The following is a 20,200-nucleotide window of genomic DNA, read 5'->3' on the forward strand; positions in this document are numbered from 1 at the left end:
AGCCTAAGTTTATACTCTTACTTTGGACAATGATATTGAAAAGGAGAATTTGGTCAAGAGCACTAACGCTATCTTTATGGCCCTTCCTAGGTACTATATTGTTGCAAATAAAGGAGTGGATGAGTTTTTCTTGAAGAGTAAGGTTATGGCGTTTTGGTTTGTCAAGGACATCTTCTCCTACACAAACTATACTAGTAAATGAGGCATGGTTATAGTAGGCATCATTCTTAAGTCTAGGCCTAGGATCAAGTAAAAGACCTTCATTAGGGGCATTTAGGAGTTCATTTAAGGAATCAACGGTGATAGTAAATCTAACTCCTTTAAGAGTTCCCTTAATGCAATAAGGATCACTAGCAATTTCAATGCAAGCAAAGAAAGCCCTCACTAGCCTAGGATAGATATAAGTGTTAATTCCTATCAAAGTTTCCCAACCCATTTCTTCAAAAAGAGTGCTAAAATTAATAAAGTTAAGGGCATCCAAATCACATTTCTTACCAATGAGTATGTCCCTCTTTGAGAAATCCTCTTGAAATTTTCTTGCCCATTTTCCATGGGAGAAGAGTTCATGCCTAGCCTTGCTCCTTAGCTCTTCTTGTTGCATGGAAGTTCTTGTCCTCTTTCCTGGTCTTGATGATGAAGCCATGGAAGATAATTGATTTTGGAGAGAGGTAGGATTTTGAAAAGAGAAAAGAGGGATTAGGTTTTGGTAAGAGAAATGTTGATAGAAGAGGGTAGGAGGCTGTCAAATAGGGTTAGGAAATCAGAAATGGGGTTAGAAAAAGGTTTGGAATGGTTTTATGGAGAGAAAACCGAGTTTGGAAAGACCAAAAGGCCCATGCCCACGGTTCCTGTAGAAAACGGTAGTCCGTTTTCTGCGAGTACTGGGAAAAACGGACTGCCGTTTTCTCAGCACAGTGGGCCAAAAAGGGGCCTAACTTGGGTTTTAAAAATCCGTTTGACCTCAAATCTTTTCTAATAGCTCAAATATGATAAAATAAAAATGCTCAAACAAGAAAAACTAAAAAATGATGAAAAATGACGATTTACGGTAAGCTTTTCGAAAATTGCCAAGAAAACTAGAACCTTACCGAAAATGAGTTTTATGCAACGAAATTGAAAAATTCTTTTTCCAGCAGTTTTATGAAGTGAAATGTGAGGTGTATAAACTTATGGAATCGAAAAATGTTGAAAAATGAGAAAGTTTGGCGAAAAACACTCTTTTAGGCCTAAAAATCTAAAAATTCAACAAGTGAGGTACCAAAAATTTGTTTCATGCATATTTCAATCAAGATAAACCTATAGGCATACTAAATACATTCAATTTCACATATTCAAGCATATAGACACATAAGAAAATCAAATATGCAAAAATTCACATGTTCACTTGTTTAAAGACAAGTCCAAAGTTCACCAAAAATCCACATTATGACCTATAATCTTGAGTTTTCAACAAGTATGGTTCATATAGGTCAAGTATCAATAAACTTTCTCATATATGCATATAAATCTCATTAATATCATATTTGGAACAATTATGCATAAATAAGTAAGTAAAGAGATATGAAATTTTTTATAGCTAACCAACCTTATATTTCATTTAAGTTGGTCATGCCTAGCTCTCTTCTAATGAAACTAAATCTCTCATCACTAAGAGGCTTGGTGAATATATCCGCTAATTGGAATTCGGTGCTTACAAAGTCTAGCATAATATCATCTCTTTGGATATGATCTCTAAGGAAGTGGTGCCTTATGTCAATATGCTTGGCTCTAGAATGCAATATTGGATTCTTAGAGAGGTTAATGGCACTAGTGTTATCACATTTTATGGGTGTACATTCAAAATCAATATCCAAATCCTTAAGAGTTTGTTTCATCCAAAGTATTTGTGCACAACAACTACCCGCAGCTATATATTCGGCTTCGGTTGTGGATAGAGCTACCGAGTTTTGTTTCTTGCTAAACCATGACACTAAGGAATTTCCTAGAAAGTGACAAGTTCCACTAGTACTTTTTCTATCCGTCTTACAACCGGCAAAGTCGGCATCCGAGTAGCTAACTATTTCAAAGTTTGAGTTCTTGGGGTACCAAAGTCCTAGATTCATTGTGCCTATCAAGTATCTAAATATTCTCTTAACGACACTTAAGTGGGATTCTTTAGGACAAGATTGGTACCTAGCACAAAGACCAACACTAAACAAAATATCCGGTCTACTAGCGGTTAAATATAATAAAGAGCCAATCATACCTCGATACTTGGTGATGTCCACATTCTTACCGCTTTCATCTTTGTCCATCTTTATGGATGTGCTCATGGGTGTATTCATGGACTTTGCATTTGCCAAGTCAAACTTTTGAAGAAGATCCTTGATGTACTTAGTTTGACCTATGAATATACCATCCTTTTGTTGCTTGATTTGAAGTCCAAGAAAAAAATTGAGTTCTCCCATCATGCTCATCTCAAACTCACTATGCATACACTTAGAAAATTCTTCACAAAGAGCATCATTAGTAGCACCAAAGATAATATCATCAACATAAATTTGTACTATAATAATGTCTTTCGATTTTCTTTTTATAAAAAGTGTATTATCCGCTTTACCCATTGAAAAACCATTTGAAATAAGAAAAGTGCTTAATCTTTCATACCAAGCTCTAGGAGCTTGCTTTAAACCATATAAAGCCTTTTTCAATTTGTAAACATGGTTAGGGTATTTATGATTTTGAAAACCGGGTGGTTGAGAGACATAAACCTCTTCCATAATGTACCCATTTAAGAATGCGCTTTTTACATCCATTTGGTACAAGATAAAATTCTTGTGGCATGCAAAAGCTAACAACATTCTAATGGACTCAAGTCTTGCTACCGGGGCATAGGTTTCCTCATAATCAATTCCTTCTTCTTGATTGTAACCTTGGGCCACTAATCTAGCCTTGTTACGCACAATGACCCCATGCTCATCTACCTTATTTCTATAGACCCATTTTGTTCCAATCACCGATTGATGTGACGGTCTTGGAACTAACTCCCAAACATTATTTCTTATAAATTGATTTATTTCTTCTTGCATAGCTAGAAGCCAAAATTCATCAACTTCGGCCTCTTTAAAATTCTTTGGTTCAATTTGAGAAATAAAAGCAATGAAATTACACAAGTTTCTAAGGGAGTTTCTAGTAGTGACACCTTGAGAAGGATCACCTAGAATTTTGTCTATAGGATGAGCACTTTTGAATTTCCAATCATGTGGAAGGTTAGAGTTCATACCTTGGCTTTCATTTACCTTTTCCACGGGTGGTTCCTCTTTGGGAGTTTGTGAAGGAGCATTGGAAGTCTCTCCAATTTCGAGATTTTGAACCTCATCTCCCAAACCTACAACATCATCATCTAAATTTTTGCTTGTAGGCGGGTTAGTCTCATCAAAAGCAACATGAATAGATTCTTCAACAACATTAGTTCTTTTGTTATAAATTCTATAAGCTTTACTATGTGTTGAATACCCTATAAAAATTCCAACATCGGATTTCGCATCAAATTTTCCAAGCTTGTCCTTGGTGTTTAAAATGTAACATTTGCATCTAAAAACTTTAAAATAGCCAATGTTGGGGTTTCTTCCTTTCCAAAGCTCATAAGGGGTTTTATTCATGTTGGGCCTAATGAAAACACGATTCAAAATATAACAAGAAGTATTGACGGCCTCGGCCCAAAAATATTTTGGTAATGAAATTTCATTTAGCATTGACCTAGCCATTTCTTGAATTGTTCTATTCTTCCTTTCGACAACTCCATTTTGTTGTGGAGTTCTTGGTGCCGAAAAGTTATGGTTAAAACCATGATCATCACAAAACAATTCTAAGGCATCATTGTCAAACTCACCACCATGGTCACTCCTAACGGAGGTAATAGAATATCCTTTTTCATTTTGCACATTTTTACAAAATTTGACAAAGTTTTCCAAAACATCACTTTTATGAGTCAAGAAAATAACCCAAGTAAATCTTGAAAAATCATCAACAATTACAAATGCATAGTATTTACCACCAAGACTAGCAATTCTAGAAGGACCAAATAAATCAATATGAAGCAATTGCAAAGGTCTAGTAGTTGAAATTTCTTTCTTGGAATGAAAAGATGTTTTAATTTGTTTTCCAAATTGGCATGCATCACAAAGTTTATCTTTAACAAACGGAATAGATGGCAAACCAATAACAAGATCTTTTCTAACCAATTTTGAAATAGAATCCATACTAGCATGTCCTAATCTTCTATGCCACAACCAAGAATTATCATTCATAACGGTTAAACATTTATTTTTACTATCAAAAGAATCAACATCAATAACATACACATTATCCTTCCTTACTCCAAGGAAAATAACTTCATTGGTTGAAACATTTTCAATGGAGCATTTTGAGGATTCAAACACAACACGAAAACCTATATCACATAATTGACTAATACTAAGCAAGTTATGTTTAAGATTATCAACAAGAAGCACATTTTTAATACATGGAGAGTATATGTTACCGATATCACCAATGCCCAAGATTTTTCCTTTTGAATTGTCTCCAAAAGTGACAAAGCCACTTTCCTTGCTTTTAAAGCTTGAAAATCTTGATGGATCACCGGTCATATGCTTTGAACATCCACTATCCAAGAACCATAAGCTTTGGCTCTTTCTTGTTGATTCCTACAAAAACAAGTTCATTTGTTGGCTTTTGGTACCCATATAACTTTGGGTCCATTCATGTTAGTACTAGAACCCTTTGGTACCCATTTAGTCTTGCCTAGATATGCAAATTTCTTTACATGACAATAGGAAATAGTATGACCATCTCGGTTACAATATGTGCATGTAAAGTGAGGTAGACTAGATGATTTCACAAAAAAGTTTCTCAAAAATTTTTGTTTCTTACTAGGATCATAACCAATACCATTTTTTGAAAAACCACATGATTGGTTTCCCACCATGAGATCATAGCCTTCCTTACCTCTAGTGAAGGTATATATGTCATTTTTTAGACTTCTCACATGGGCTTTCAAATCAATAATTTCTTTCTTATGTGAAGCACATGTAGCACATTGAGATTTAGCTATAAGTTCTTTTTCATTTATTTTCATAATCTCAATTTCTTTTAAAAGCATGTTGGTCTTCTCTCTAAGGGTTTGGTTTTTAACAAGCAATTTACCAAAATCATCAAATAGTTCCTTAAATGAATTAGACAACTCATCATATGACATATCTAAGTTATCATCATCATTTTCGCTATCACAATCATTTTGGTTAGAAATGCTTACCCCATCATCAAGTGCCATCATGCACATGTTTGCCACTTCATTCTTTCCTTCTTCTTCGGAGTCCTCTTCGTCACTATTGAGCCAATCCGCCAACATTGCCCTTCCTTTGTATTTGTTCTTCTTTCTCATTGGACAATCCATCTTCATATGTCCGGGCTTCTTGCACTCAAAGCAAATTGGTGGATCATCTTTGCTTTTCTTTCTTTTGAGTCACTCCCTCTTTGTGGCTTCTTCCCAAAGATCTTTTTGAATTTCATGAACTTTTTGTATTTCTTAGAGAAGAGTGCCAAGTCCTCCATGTCACTACATAAGCTTTCCTCATCTTCTTCACTAATGGCATGGGAGGAGGAAGACTTGAATGCAATAGTCTTCTTTTTCTTCTCAACTTCCTCTTCTTCTTGGCCACTCATGAAAATTTCATGGTTCATGAGTGAGCCAATTAGTTCTTCCAAGGGAAGTGTTGAGAGATCCTTGGCTTCTTGAATGGCAACCACCTTTCCTTGATAAGCCTTGGTGAGACTTCTCAAAATCTTGGTCACCATATCCTTTTGAGTAAGTACCTTGCCAAGAGAGTTCAAACCATTAGTAATTGTAGTGAAGCGAGTATACATATTAGCAATGGTTTCATCCGATTTCATCTTAAAGTTCTCATATTGAGTGGAATAAATTTGAATTTTAGTTTCCTTCATAGCACTAGTTCCTTGATGAGTAACTTCAAGCATTTTCCACATATCATAAGCGGTAGAGGCTTGTTCAATATTTTTAAAAATATCTCTATCCAAACCACATATAAGAGCATATTTAGCTTTAGCATTTTTAGAAAGCATTTTCTTATCATTTTCATCATATGCTTCATAAGTCTTAATTACTTCAACACCATTTATGACATGTTTAGCAACATAAGGACCACTAGACACAATATGCCACAAATCATAGTCAATAGATTGAAGGTAAGTTTCCATTCTAATTTTCCAATAAGGAAAATCTACTCCATTGAAGTATGGTGCTCTATTTGTGCTAAAACCTTCTAACATGTTATTTTGTGAATTACTTGGAAACGCCATGCTCTAGATTGTGAAATCTAATCAAATAATTTGAGCCCTTGCTCTGATACCAATTGTTAGCCCAAGATATGTTTCCAAGAGGGGGGTGAATTGGAAATTTAAACTAATTTCGGAAAATTAAAACTTTTAACACAAAATTATGCAATTAGTTAATTAATCAAATAAAAGCAAGTAGTATGGCAAGCAATATATTAAGACAAATAATTAAACTTGTAAAGTAAAGAGTTTAAGGATTAGAAAATGCAAACTCTCAATTTTTACAAGGTTCGGTAGAACTATGCCACCTACGTCCTTGGTCTTCAAAGCTATGGACCTAGCTTTGAGTTCCAATATCGAGCCAAGTTAACGGGCTTGACTAACCCTTACAACCGGGAAATTTTCACCAAGGTATTTCCAAACCTCTTACAATAGTTTCGCACCCCCGAGGACTATTAACCTCTTTCTCGGATTGTTAAAGTGCCAATCTCACTATTACCGGGTTGTTTACAAAACCGGTGCCAACCTCACCTCAACCACAATATGAAAATGTGTTTGATATACAAGCTAAACTCACTCTAGAAATATGATGATACAATGGAAACCTAGAGTGAAAAGCTAGCACACTTAAGATGAATAAAATCAAATTTTGGCTCAAAGTGTGTGAAATGTGTTGGTTTGGATTTCAAACTTAGAAGCTCCTTAATCTCACTTAGATAGGTTAGATATATGTAATAAATGCTCAACCAACATGATTTTTTGAGTGAAAAACAAGTTTATATAGTGTAGGAACAAAAACTAGCCGTTTATAGCCGTTAGCACATTTTTCAAAAAGAATCATGGGAAAAACGGACTACCTATTTTAAAACGGACTACCTTTCTGCGAAAAACGGACTACCTATTTTAAATAGGTAGGCCGAAAATCAGGCAGGTTCAAAACTTGCATTTTTTGGCACTAAAACGTGCATAACTCTTTACTCGATTATCCGATTTCAAAAATTCCAATTTTGTTCTCTTAGTTAAACAAAATGTGATTTAGAAATTCAATCAAAAAAATTTTTGGACTATCATGTGAGAAAACTTGTTGCACAAGTTAGTGAATGGGCCAAAATTTAAATTTATAAAACTTTGTGTGCTATGCAAATCACTTTAACAAGACTAAAGTAAATTTATACCATTTGATTTTGAGTAGTCTTGATGTAGATGAGCCTCCTAGCTTGATTTGCATGTTTTTGATCCCATGTTGACTTTTCTCGAGAGTTGACTCTTGACTTTGACTTTGACTTTGACTTTCGGGTTGACTTTTGACTTTGGCCTTTTGAAGACCTCTTTTGAATAGGGTCTTGAGTTGTTGATCTCTTGATGAATCTTTTGCTCTTGATATGCTTGTTGAATCCATTTAGGGTTGCTTTAAAAAGTTTGGTAAAAATACCAATTTATTTATTTTCTCTTTTAATTTTGCTACAAAATCAACAAATCATTAATAACAAATAATAATCAAATATTTGTTAATCATCAAAACAAGGAGATATAAAAGTTTGAGTTAACAATCTCCCCCTTTTTGATGATATCAAATATTTGATTATTTTGAAAGGGAATGAAAAATTTAAATACAAGTCAAGTGATGATTCCCTTCTAGCTTAGCTAAATAGAAGTAAATGGATGAGCTCTTGTTTCAGTGACAATATCTTAGTTCACTAAAACATCATTTACAGGTAGCTAAGTGTTTTAAGGGGCCAAATACATTGAGGGGTGAAACGGTAAATTTATCCCTTCTCGGTGTAAATCATCTATATAGAGGATCTTTGATCAAATTAAGATTATAACGATGGTTAAATGAGATAGCGTATCTATATTGTGAAACATATAGAATGCTCCTATATAAGTCTGAGAGTGCAATTCCAAGTTCTAAGAGTGGATTCAACAAGAAATTAATAAGTTAGGGAATTTACTTGGTAAATTCGGTTCGGCTTATTGGAAGATCAGTAATATAGATCCATGGTCCCCATTCTAGTTGAGACCATACTGCTTGTGAGACTCAATAATCGATTTATGTTTAATCAATTATAATTCTAAACTTAGACTATGTCTAGTTTGTGAATTTTCACTAAGCAGGGGCAAAATTGTAAAGAAAAGAGATTCTAAGTTTATTTAACAATTAAGAGACTCTACATGTCTAATTAATAATTATGTTAAATGACAATATTATTTAATAATCTATTTTAGTTATTAAATAATTAGTTTTGGCATTTAAATGGTTAGAATTGGAAAATTGGCGTTTTTGAGAAAATAGAAATGAAAATTGTGAAAACTGCAAAATTCCAAGTGAGGCCCATTAACACCATGGCCGGCCACTTGAATAGCTTTTTCCTATTATTATTTTCATTATTTTAATGCCAATTAATTGCTAACCTAAACCTAGTAGTTTCCTATAAATAGTAAGTGATGGCTCACACCAAAATAAGAGAGTTATTCAGTAATTCGGGAAACTGTTTTTTTCAGAAAACTGAGCCATCTACCTTCTCTCTATAGCCGACCCTCCTCTTTCTCTTTTCCTCTTCACAATTTTGAATTACCCTAGTGAAAGAGTAGTGCCCACACACAGCAAGTGGTACCTCGATCATAGTCTGGAAGATCGTGAAGAATCCAAATTAAAGAGAAGGATATTCGGACATAGATCTTGATAATACTCTGCGACAGAAAGGATACAAGGGTTAGAGATCTGAGTGGAAGGAGACATATTATTCCGCTGCAACCAATGTAAGGTTTTCTTAACTTTATATGTGTTTGTTATCGTTTTAGAAAGTTCATATTTAGGATGTTAAATAACATACTTGTGAGTAGATCTAAGATCCTGGTAAAATAATTTCCAACAGTAATTGACTCAAGCAGACCCAAAACATTTGGCCCTTAGGTAGTCAAAGTGGTTAAAGACTTTCTCGACGTGTTTCCCAAGGAGTTGCCGGGATTTTCGCCACATCGAGAAATTGACTTTGTGATCGATTTGGCACATGGAGCGGAACCTGTTTCTAAAGCTCCATATAGAATGGCTCCAGCAGAACTCAAGGAGCTTAAGCTACAACTTCAGGGGATGCTTGATATTGGGTTTACTCGACCCAGTGTATCGCCCTGGGGAGCTCCGATCTTGTTTGTGAAAAAGAAAGATGGTTCCCTCAGAATGTGTATTCACTATCGGGAATTAAACAAGTTGACGATCAAGAATAAGTACCCGTTACCCAGAATCAATGATTTTTTCGATCAGCTTCAGGGAAAGACAATATTTTCGAAGATCGACTTACGATCCGGTTATCATCAACTTAGAATCTGGGAAGAAGAGATATCAAAGACTGCGTTCCAAACTAGATATGGGCACTACGAGTTTCTGGTAATGTCATTCGGATTGACTAATGCTCCTACGACCTTTATGGATCTCATGAATAGGGTATTCAAGGATTTCCTCGATAACTGCGTCATAGTGTTTATCGATGACAACCTTGTATACTCTCAGTCAGAAGAGGAGCATGAGCATCATCTTCGAATGGTATTGGAGTGACTTAGGGATCAAAAGTTGTATGCAAAGTTCAAAAAGTGTGAATTCTGGCTGTCTGAGGTGTCTTTTCTAGGACATATTGTCGGGAAGAATGGGATTATGTTTGATACAAGCAAGATTGAGTCAGTGAAGAACTGGCCGAGGCCAAAATCAGTGACGAAAATTCGAAGTTTCCTCGGTTTTGTAGGGTATTATCGATGTTTTGTCGAGGGATTCTCTAAAATCTCTATGCCACTGACCGAGTTAACTAAGAAAAATCAGCGATTCATGTGGTCAGACAAATGTGAAGCAAGTTTTTAAGAGTTGAAGTAACATTTGATAACAACTCCAGTGTTAGCTTTGCCATTAGATCAAGAGAAGTTTGTTGTTTACTGTGGTGCATCCAAACAGGGTATGAGATGTGTTCTGATGCAAGCTGACAAAGTCATAGCCTATGCCTCTCGTCAACTGAAGGATTATGTACAACGCTACCCAACTCATGATCTAGAGCTTGCTGCTGTGGTTTTTGCTCTAAAGATATGGCGACACTATCTTTATAGTGAAAAATATGAGATTTATACTGATCATAAGAACCTCAAGTACTTTTTCACCCAGAAAGACTTGAATATGAGGCAGAGGAGGTGGCTGGAACTGGTTAAGGACTACGATTGCAAGATTCTATATCACTCCAGGAAAGCCAATGTTGTGGCTGTTCGCTAAGTAGAAGAGGTCTTGATTATGTGTTTATAGTTTCCTAAATTTTTGTGATTAAAATTTATATTGAACATAGCATTGATTTTTGGTATTGATAATGTAGTATTAATTTTGAATCTTTATTCTTTGTCTAACTTAGCTTGTTGTTTTTAATGGGACAATCCCCAATAGATTGTTCTCTGTTAGAAAATATAATAGTATTTGATCTCATAAGATATATTTTGTAAATAAAAAATCTAGTTGACTCATCCCCAATAGATGCAACTTAGACTAGGGTCTACAATACCGAAATAATGAAGAAGTTTATAAAATAAGAATAACTTTCACTCTCGCCTTAAGGAACATCGTTAGATTCTTATTTTAAATCAGAATCATTCTTTAGATTTTCCCTATATCTTTTTCATTTAGAAATTACTACAACGTACATCATTGACCTATATGGATTATGATCATTTGTGATGCAGATGAACATATTCTAGATATTCAATCCAAGAATTGATAACTATCCTCAATTTTCAAGAATTGAATCTCATTATAGTGCTACTAAATATCGATTAAACTTAAGATTATAGTTCTGAAATCTATATCAAGCATTTTGTAAGCTAAACACGGAATTATAATAGTGTTTTATTGGCGGTCAAAGCTAGAATAATAACTCAATTTCTAGATTACTAAACACTATGCTTAACATTCATGAGTTTTTATATCCATTTCAGTTGATCAAACTATGTATGAAAATCGAGTTAATATTCTGAGACCGAATACTCACTTAAACTATTCAACAAACTCTTTGTTGTAATTAAACCTAGGAACCATATACATCAAAAGATTAGTTATGACTATGAAATATCTATGGCACTCTATCTTGTCATAGTTTTTTTACAAGATTATTCTCTGCAAAGAGATGTTTGTCCTAGAAAACCACTTGGATGGTGCATTCATGTGCCTTTTTAACATAAGGGTATACAAACTAGGGTGGATACGAGTAACTCGTAAAATTCTTAGATGAGTACTATAGATATTTAACTTATGCCAGAAATTTGAAATATTTGAAAAATTTCATGTATTTCTAGCAAAGACAATTAATAAAGTCGTTAAAGATCTTGCAAACTAATAGGAGTAGAGATATATTTGATATGTAGTTCAAAGACCATTTAAATGAACTTTGAATTGTAATTGAACTTACCTGCTCAGAATTTTAAAGTCACATTTTGATGAAATGATCAGCTTTGTGATTAGTTACTAGCAGCTGACAAAGTCCTTTCTAGTGATATGCCTTAGAGACAGCAAATCATACTTTAAAATGTTGTCCCATCTAAGACTAGATCCCAAGACAATCTTGGATTGAAATAATTGTCAAGTACTTAGTGTATATCATTATTAAATCTAAGGAAGCCCTTACCATGTCCTTAAGAAAAGCTAGAATTATTGACTAAGGTTTGTATATTTGTTGGCTATTCTAAATTGACTAGGGGTGGAGTACACTATGGTCATCAAGACTAGTAAGTGTTTGTTTTTTTTTTTTCACAAATACTACTTTTCTAGACGTGGGCTATATAGATGTAATCTCAAAAAACTAAAGTAGCACACAAGTGGAGCTAGTATTTGATTTAAGTCCATAAGTGTTCCATTATCTTATATTATATAAGATAGTCCTACATCCTTGCTTTTATTGCTGCAACTGAAAAGTTTATACTACTAAAGTTTCTAGACATATAATCACGGTTTCTTGTTGTAGTGGGAGAATTTTCTAGGAACCCACCTTATTATGACTTGGATGACATTAGTGATAAAAATTCATTGTTTGTTAAAAGATGCAATGGACAGTCCTAATAAGGAAATAAGACTCGAAGCGTAAAGAAGTATAGTTTAGCTATTCACATGGAGTAACCTTGAGTTTTCTAAATACACGGATTAGATCAGAATTCATACTCAATCTATTCAATGGACTTAAGAAAACTTATACTCTTTGTATTAAGGGTTTGATGAGAATATCAAAACCTATGGCTTGTGGTGTACCTGGTAATTCACTTGCTCTGTCCCAAGCAGCTTACATTAGTAAGGTGCTAGAGCGCTTTTCAAATTGATAACTCTAATGGAGGTCACTTAACTTCCAGACGTGAAGTTAATTTATCTTAGGAGTTGATTCTAACTACTCTAGAAAAGATAAATGCCAAGAAAAGGAATTCCCTAAGCATCAATAGTAAGAGGTTTCATGTATGCTCTTGTATGTACTAGACCAGACATCTGCTATTGAGTGGGAATTGTGAGTAAGTATTAGTTTAATCTAAAAAGGAACATTGAAAGATAATCAAACATATCCTGAAATACAATAAGAGGAACTATATGTTAGTTATAAGGAATATGAATTAAAACCATTAAGCTATACCAGATCAAATTCTTAGATTTGTGTTAATGCTACAAAGTCTACTTAAGAGATAGTGATTAATCTGGCGGTAGAGCAGTATTTTTGGAGAAGTGTAAAAGCCAATTCAAAATCACTCACTCTGTCAGTAAGGATAAATAATAAGGCTGTCCTAAAGTCAGTTAGGAAACAATTCAAACTCGGGAGAGTTTGATACAAACTTTGTCATAATTCTAGACGTGGAATAATTGCTTAGTGTAACTCTGTGATAAAATAAATGCAATTGCTAGATAGTAAAGAATTTTGTACCATAAGATGAGTAAAACATATAGATGGAGAATTCACAAAATCATAGATTTTAAGACTAAGGAAAATGTGATGGTGGAGAAGATTGATACTAAGTACAGCTTATCAGATCCTATAAAATATTCTATGCAAAATATTACATTTGATAAAGACATCAAGCATATGAGATTAAATTAAAATTCACTTTTATTTTTATATTTGTACAAGTGGGAGTTTGTTGGAATTTTATGTCCTAAATAAATCCAATTTCATTTTAATCTTATTTACTTTCAATAAAGATCAGAAATCATATCTTCACATTGTCATATGCTTTTTTTAACATGTTTTATACATGATCATATGTTTAATATATAATTTCTACTAAATCCCAAACAGGTATTCACAATTACAGTGATGTCATCACAGTGAAAAGTAATTATGATTATATGCTTTAAATTATTAAGTCTCACGATTTATTAGTGCACTAGATTTACACTAACGAGATAATCAAGGATAATGTTTACCTACACTTAGCTAAGTGGAATGACTTTTCCAAGACATTAGTAAAGTAAACCAGGATTGGATATATCGACTATACATCTAACCAAGATCGTGTTGGGCTTTGTGCCCTATATAAAACTCTATTTCAATGTAATCTTTTCTATTCAATTATCAATAAAGAAACAGATTTAATTTCATTACTTATTTTATGTGTTATTTGGTTTATGTGATCATCTATTTACTTATTTGATTAATAAATTCATCCAAACCCTTATCACGTTGATATTCTTGTTTATTGTGTTGTCAACACAGTGGAAAGTAAACAAGATTGTGTGATTAAATGTATTCCTGGATTTATCAGTACACATGGTTTAACTGATATGATAATCTACAACGTAGTTTACTTGCACCTTGGATTAAGTGCTATGTCCTTTCCAGGACATTAATTAAAGTAAGCTTGGGTTGGATGTATGGAGTATGCATCAGAAGGAACCAATATTGAATTTGAACTAGATATGATAATCTTACCGTAATATCTATTCAATTCAATATCACCTAGTTGATCCTAGATCAAATGATCTCAATCCTGACATGGTTAGGTTCGATCTCAAGAGTGTTATTTGTGTTCTTTGATTTGTTAGTTAAGCCTACCTTTTGGTCCGGGTGATACGTACATTTTGGGAACATGATAGTACAATTGAGTGGGAGCGCTAATCATAGATATGGAATCTATAGCTTCTATCTGGAAATAGAAGTGAAACGATGATTTCCTTTAAGCTTAGCTAAATAGAAATAAATGATAGAGCGCTCATTTTAGTGATTATATTAGTTCACTAAAATATCATTTATAGTTGGCTAAGTGCTTTAAGGATAAAATACATTGAAAGGGTGTAACGGTAATTTTGTCCCTATGCAATGTAAATCATCTATAGAGGATCATTGATTATTGAGATTATAAGAATGGATAAAAACCTGAAACTGACACGAAACGACAAGCTGAAAAATCGGTATTCCCCCTACTGCAAAATCCGGGTAACCAGTTTTACAAGCATTGTAAAACCGGTTAACCGGTTTTACCCAGAAACCAACAAAAATTCATACCCTAACCAAAACGTTTCCAAACTCAATCAAACTTTCCAGACCTGCATATTATACCCCAATAAACATATTCCAAGTAACAAAACAACAATCAAAGCTTAGAATCAATTTTCACCATTAAAGCTTCAAGCTTGAGTTCTAAAACTCAAAGCTGGCTAAAACCTTCAAACAACTACTAATTTATGCTTAAATCAACATAATAAACCACAACTAAACCTCTGAAAACAATATCCAACAACTACAACAACTACAGCAGCAAAAGCATCAATTCATGCAAAAATTCCATTTTCTTACACTTCAAGAAAACTAAGGAAAAGAATTGTAAAGAGGTTACCTTGGTTTAGCTCCTATACAATTTGATAAAACCTCAGCAAATTGAAGAGCAAAAGAAACCCTAGTTGACCTAGGATTTTCGAAAGAGAGAGAGAGAGGTTGAAGGAGAAGAGCTTTCCTTCAATTTTTTTTTTTTTTTTGAAAAATGAGTGAAATGAAATAAAAAGATTGGTTTTATTAATTATTCTCAGCCAAAACATAATAAATAATCAGATTATTAATTTAAATTAAACATCACTAAAGACAAAGCACAAATGGGCAAAATGTCCATTTTGCCCTTTCCCCACAAAACAACATAAAAGAGCACTTAGGGATAATTTGGGAAACTCTAAAATCCCGTCTATTCCTGACATTCTAATTTCTAAACTATTGTCCCGCTATACTAAAAATATTAAGATGTGATTCTAATAGCCATACACCGCGTTCCAATGTTGCCGGGCACAAAATATGCAAAATTGTGAAATTTTTATATGTGACATAAAAATGCATTATGAATTCAAATAAATCATCATAAATAATTAATTCAATATTAATAAATAATTTTCATAATAAAGCCCTAATTATCTACTAATTTCCAAATTAAAACTAAGCGGTCTTTACACAAACTGCTTGTAAGACTCAGTTAATTGATTTTAATTAATTAATTTTAATTCTAAAATTAGACTATGGCTACTTTATGAATTTTCACTATGTTATGACTTAATTGTGAAGAAATGATATTTTAGGGTTAATTTATTAATTAAGAGACTTTGTGGAGTCTAATTAATAAATATTATAAATGACAATTTTATTTGATAATTATTTTAATTATTAAATAAATAGTTTTGGCATTTATAGGGTTGAAAGTGTAAAAAATGGTATTTGTGAAAAATAGATAAAATAGTTGAGAAAAATGGAAAAAACCAAACTAATGTAGGGCCCATTAAGTGGCGGGCCATTAGGTGCCTATTTTACTCTATTTTTTATTCTAAATAATTCAACCCTAACCTATTGGAAATTAGTATAAAAGGAAGGCTATTGTCTCATTATCCAACTAATGCCTCCAAAGCTAAAAACCTAGTTTTCTCTCTAGGTTGATGAGACATCTTCCTTCTTCTTCTTCTTCTAATTCAAAATACCATAGCCTTCTTCACAAACCAAAATTCAGCCATTAGTGATTGAGTGCATTCCCACACATAACAAGTTGGTCCTCAATCATAGTATGTAAGACTGTGAAGAATCCAAACAACAAGAAGGATAATCGGGCTCAGATCTTGGTGATACTCTGCTACAGAAAGGATACAAGGGTTAGAGATCTGAGCGGAAGGAGTCATTTAATTCTGCTACAACCACTGTAAGGTTTCTCATACCTTTTATGTGTTTATTTTTATCGCTTTAGAAATTCATATTAGGATGTTAAAAACATACTTGTTAGTAAATCTAGATCTTGGTAAATATATTCCAACAGATCGGATATATCGACTATACATCGGACTGGACTGATATTAACAGTGGAAAAGATATTATAAATAGACTGTTATATGTTTTCTAAGTCAATATCACTTAGTTGATCATAGATCATTTGATCTCCATCTTGACATGGTTAAACTCTGGCTTAAATGTATTGCACAAGTTCTTTCATTTGTTCGTGACCAGTTACCATGGAACCAATTTAATACTTACATCTTGGGAACTCGGCAGTTCAATTCAGTGGGAGTGTTAATCACGGAAATAGACATCTATAGCTTTTATGTCTAGAAGTAAAACGATAGTTTCCAAAGAGCTTGGATTAACGCACTAAATAATAGAGGCCTCATTTCAGTAATTAGTCCTTAAATATCATTTACAAGTAGCTAAGTATTTTAAGGATAAAATATATTGAAGGATAAAACAGTAATTTTGTCCCTACTCATTGTAAATCATCTATAGAGGATCAATAATTATTGTGATTGAAATCATAGATAATTCATAGCGTATCTAAATTTGTTATATAGAGCGTTCTATGTAATCAAGAGTACAATTTCAAATCTATAGTAGAGTCAGGAGGAATTAATAAGATAGAAAATTTACTCGATAAATTTTAGATCTACTTATTAGGAGCTTTGTTACATAGGACCATCGTTCCCATAGTATCTAGGATAATATCATCTTGTAGACTCCATTAATTAATTAATAAGTCAATTAGAATTCAAAAATAGACTATATATTATTAGAGAACTTTCACCAAGTTTGGCCAATTTTGAGAAGAAATTGAAATTTAAGGATTTATTTGTTAATTAGTACAATTTGTGAATCTAATTAATCAATATATTTAAATTGTATTTTATTTGATAATTATTTATGATTATTAAAATAAAATTGGTATTTAAATTATTAGATGAGATAAGTGGTACATAAAAAAAAGACACTTTTGTTTTATTAGTTGAAATAAGGCGACAAAAAATCTAACCCTAAAGTCGATCATGTGATTTTGGCCCTAAGAGTTGATTTCAGCCAAAGGTATTTTATTTAAGTCCACTTCATCTAACCTAACCCTAAGTGAAAGCCTATACAAAGAAACCGATGAGAAGGGAGATCTAACCTAACGTAATTCAAAGTCAGACAACTCTCTTCTCTTCTTTCTCATATATTTCAAATTCACTATGAAAACAGTCTCTCAAATTTGTTCCAAAGTTTATTTTAGTATCAGCCCGTACTATTTAAGGTAACACTGTGATGATTGAAGGAGGAAAAGATCCAGATTCAGATCTTGATTATACTTTGTGACAGAAATGATCAAGGGTTAGAATTCTAAACGAAATGAGACAATTTATTCTGCTGTAGCCACAATAAGGATTTACTAATCTCTATATGCGTTTATTTATTGTCTTAATAATTTCTATATTTAGGATGTTAGATTAGTCATAATCCAATATACATGAGTAGTAAATAGGATCCTAGTCAAAGATTTTCCAACAGTTAATGACATATGTAGCATGCTGAAAGGAATGCCACCAATAAGAGATCTAAACTAGATTGTGCCAAGAGTGTCATTCTTGTTTGATTGATGTGCTTGTGTTTGCGTTTAACTCTACCATTTTTGTCATGATCATGTGGACAAGAGTGTTGAAATTGAACTCCATTGGCACCAAGAAATGAAACAAAGATTCTATACTCACTTCCCAATCCAATTGAATCTTTTTATGGGAAGACAAAACTGTTTTTCAACTAATTTTTTGAATTGAAGAAATGTTGGGAAGGCTTGAGACTTCAGTGTCATTGGAAAGATCCAAGTAAAACGAATAAAGTCATCAACAAACAGTATGTAATATCGAAAGCGTTCTTTGGAGCGCACATGAGATGGTCCCCACAGTCTGTGTGGACCGATTCTAATGGCATAAAGGCCCTGCTATGGGATAGGGACTATTGTAGCTTATTATTTTTAACAAGTTTGTAGGGATCACAAAATTTAATGTATTTTAATGAACTACTAAGGTTTACTTTTGTGAGAACTTTGGCAAGAACATTAAGGGCTGGGTGTCCCAACCTTTGAGTACCAAATATTAATATCTTGACTGAAATTAACATGAAGAACCTCATTCAAAGATTTGGATGGACTAGAAACAAAAAATTCTTTATTATAAATAAAATTTGTACATGAGGGGGAGGCTGTTAAAGCAACCTCTTTATTACAATGAGAGGTACAAACAGGGAAACTATGTGAACTTGGAACCTTAGTTGCTAGATGACACTCAATCTAGACTGGTGCAGAAGAAGCAAATGTGTTGGTCAACACGTATAGTCTATTCTTAACCCTCCCTTTGAGCAAAACTTTCCTTGTTATTGTGTCCTTAACAAAATAACAAGTAGAGTGAAATTTTAAGAAAACATGATTATCTTTTGTGAGTTCTGACACCTGACCAAATTTTTTGTGATTTTGGGAACTTTAATAACAAAATTTAATTGAATTGGATTGGAAGTGGAAGGTAAAGAGTGATTACCAATATGAGTGATGTGGAGTTTCTTACCATCACCAACAACAAGAGACTCATTGCCATGATAAGGTATTTCGAAGTCAAGATGTTCCATTCCTATAGCCACATGTTTGTTAGCTCCTATATTAGCATACCACTCAAGATAATGAGCAAAATCTTGAATCATGGGAAAACTGTAGGTGGATGGGTCTTCTTCATCAATCTCTGTTAGGTAGGCATAAAATTCACAAACTTTGGGGGGTGACAAATGACTTGTTGAACTAGTAATGGCACATTGTAGTTGTGTGGCCAGTTTTGTAACACAATTTACACAAGAGCCCTAATGGAGCTATTCCTCGTCCAAAGAACCTTCCTAAGGATCGACTAGGTTGACTACATCCGCAACTGTGGTCATTGTAGTCAAAGGTTCTTGAAGAAGACAAACTAGAACAAAATATCGAGGAACTTGTGAAAAGATTTGCAGTCATTTTGACCAAAGGATCACTGACTGTATAATGCCTTTCTAAGCGACTTTCGTGAGTCAAAAGCAGAGACTGTATGGACTCAAACAAGAAATTATCAACAAGACTGGTCTTGTGAACCGTAACAGGATCATATTCTGGTCCCAATTCGTTGAGAAGTTGCATGATCAAGTCACTTTCCTCCATGGGATGGCCAAATGTAGATAAGGAATCTGCAAGAACCTTCACTTTGTTATCGTAATTAGAAATGGAAAGGTTGCATTGCTGAATAGTTGTGAGCTGAGACTTGATCTGCAATATTCATGCCTTCGATTGAGATGAAAATCGTTGCTCCAAAGCTTTCCATCCTGTGGATGATGTGTTGTGTATTGAGCCAAAGAACCCATAATAGTTTCACTCATTGAAGAACGAAGCCAGCTGAGTAAGAGTTGATCTTTTCGTTTCCAAGCCACGGATTCAGGATTGACATTGCCATTGACAAGATGAGCTGGTGGAGGAATTCCAGTGAGTATTATGTCATCCAAGCCATGGCCAATCATGGTCAGAATAACTTGAGATTTCCATGCCAAGAAGTTGGATCTGTCAAGTTTGACAGTATGAGAGGAATTTATTATTAAGTTTTGGAATG

The sequence above is a fragment of the Cannabis sativa genome, chromosome 9 (assembly GCF_029168945.1).
Source record: "Cannabis sativa cultivar Pink pepper isolate KNU-18-1 chromosome 9, ASM2916894v1, whole genome shotgun sequence".
Taxonomy (NCBI): domain Eukaryota; kingdom Viridiplantae; phylum Streptophyta; class Magnoliopsida; order Rosales; family Cannabaceae; genus Cannabis; species Cannabis sativa.